Below are 2888 nucleotides of genomic sequence, written 5' to 3'. Positions count from 1 at the left end.
AAAATCAAATTTTGTTAGAAAATTTGACACAGCAAGTAGAAGTACTTTCCAAAGCCACAGAGAAAGGATTCCAGTTAATCAACAGACAGGTACAAGCAAACACCAAAATGACGCGGCAAAATAGATTGGCCCTAGATTTACTCTTGATAAAAGAACGAGGAGTTTGTGAATTTTTAAAATTAAATAAGGAACGTTGCTGTATACATATACCCAATGTAACAGGGGATTTACAGGAACAGATAGAGAAAATGAGAGAAATAGCAAAGGATAGTCGTGCTATTTGAGACGCGGCTGAACAAAATTGGTTAAACAAGATTCTTCAAGGGATTGGAGGATGGTCTTTAAAAGGATGGTAGCCTTGTTATGTGAAAGGATTATTCTCTTCATAATTTTAGTGACAGTAATTGCAATCAGTCTTGGATGTATTAAAAGGGCAATCGAGAAAAGTATTTGGAAGTGAGACTCCTGAAAGAAGTTTCAGAAGTCTCAAAGGGGGAATTGATACAAAATTGGGTTTTCAGGCAGATGCCAAAATGGTTAAATTGCAGAAAGAATGGAAACAGTGTAAAAAGAGATAACTGCAAAGAACTCAGACAGCATGGACTGTAACTCAAGGCCGGAGCAGGAGGCTAGTACAAGTCGATCTAGGAGGTTAAGCGCACAATTACAGACTGATATGAAAGGAATCTGTGGGACAGAGCACAAAGCTCGCCCAAAGCAGCAACTTCCTGCCCCCTCCCCCAGCTATAGGCTGGGCATGGCTCACATGGTAAGGAATACCTGTGTCTCCTGCTGGATCCTTGGGAAAATTAACCCCATCCCCACTGGAACCAGGACACAGAAATCTTCATAGCTCACATGGCTTTCCTGCCTAACTTTAGGATCAGATTCCCTTGTATGTATAAATGTAATTGTTATCATTACAATTTCTAATATAAATGGTGAAAATTACTTGTAATTATTTTTTTTTTTTTTTTTGCTTGTAATGGTTAGATTCTTTCCAAACTCTGAAAAGATTTTAAAGTTGTTATATCTAGGTTATCTAGATACAATCTGGTGTTCTCTCAGAGACCCTTAAAAAGATGACTGATGCTGTGATTTGCTTCCTGATAAGCCTCCATTTGGTTCAAAGAGCTAGTTAGAATATTTTTACATTGGACAGTCTTTCAAGCACCATCTTTGACCCTGGGATTCAGGTATGTATTCCATCTTGTTGCATACAAAAGCCTCCAACACCTACTGTGAGAAAGTTTCATCTCTCCTAACCTCAAGGTTGCCAGCTCCTGCTCTCTGCAGCTCAAACGGGGATCTACTCCATTACTCTTTGGATATAGCAAAGGATATTCTTGGGAACCAGGACACTTAGATGTGCCAGTGCTGTGGTTTACAACTTCATCCCATCCTCAGGTAACAAGTGCCTTGTAAGTTATCTAGATACTTCAAATTACATTAAGCCAAGGTAAAGTAGAAATGCAAATGCACACATTTATTCATGGCATTTAAAAAGAGACAATATAATTTATTTTTTTTTTTAGTTAATAAAAGATATGGGTGAAGAAATAAAAACTAAGTCTAGTATACTTATGCTAGGGTAACACCAGAAAAGTTTCTCTTTCCCTCATTCAGCTCACTTGCTGTTTCCATCTGGACAAGATGTTAGGTCAGGTTCCGGCCATTGTGCATCCTTCCCCTTTGGTGCAGTAAAAGTTGTTTTAATAGGTATGAAAATGTCTGTCGTACTAGAAGTTTTATTTATAGGAGATTTCTAGGCAATACAAAGCCATTTGACCAAAACAAAGGCTTTCGTAGCTAGTAAATGGGGACAGCAATTTCAATATTAAGTGAAACATAATTTCCTTAGGAATGAGATTTCTACAGTTATGCATTTCTTAAAGTACTCTTTAAAAATGATATTCAGTAAAATATAAGTACACAGGCAGATGATGTAACCTAGCAGAAATTTTCTTTAGCAACCAGCTCCAGGCTACATAAAGCCCAAACAGATGTAGTTCAAAGGGTATATACCATCTTTTTTAAAAAAAGCATGCAAACAGGATGAATCTCACAATGAATTTTAATAACATTAGATTCCTGTTATAGGTTAATTAATCCCATATATTAATGGACTGAATCTCTCAAAACTAAATAAAGCTCATAAAGCAGAGCAAACATCATCTTAATAGTGCTCCACCAAGGCCTTGCAAAGCCAGAGAATACCAATAGAGAAAACCTCACTTATCTGAAAGATATAAGAAAAAAACAACCAAACAAAACAACTATCCCCAAGACACAAGCCAAACCATTAACATTCCAATAGCATGTTTCTACAGCTGTAAGCAAACATCACCATTCTCCAATATGAAAGCAACTCTGTACATAAAGTGCTCTTTGGTTCTGTAAACTAGCATGTTGTTCTATTGCTTACCCCCACCAAAATGTTTTCTGATAGAAAGAAAATATTATACAATTATTTTCACAAAAGTGTGTATTATGTTTAATTCTACACTTGGGTTTTCTATTAACCTTCCAGATAGATATTTTATAAAAAGATATTTTATATCTTTTACCTTCCATCCTCCAGCTGGAGAGCTCTCAGTCCTGCCAGTAAGGCATCTTTATTTACTCGACTTAAATCATCTCCAAGAATAACCAGACACGAAAGACCTGTGTAAGTCATTGCTATGTGCCCACTATCATAGGGATGAGACATACCAGGACCCTTAAGGGAAAGAAAGAAAGAAAGAAACAAACAAACCCACATCATAAGAATTTACATTACAATTGCTTATTCATTTTTTATTATTAAAGAGGCAAATACAGTTCATTTCCCTTCACTAATTATGGTTAGACTGAACTCATCCCACTCAACTTTTCTGGATGAAACTGAA

The sequence above is a fragment of the Charadrius vociferus genome, unplaced genomic scaffold (assembly GCF_000708025.1).
Source record: "Charadrius vociferus isolate BGI_N301 unplaced genomic scaffold, ASM70802v2 scaffold85, whole genome shotgun sequence".
Classification (NCBI taxonomy): domain Eukaryota; kingdom Metazoa; phylum Chordata; class Aves; order Charadriiformes; family Charadriidae; genus Charadrius; species Charadrius vociferus.
This window is presented reverse-complemented; position numbering follows the sequence as displayed.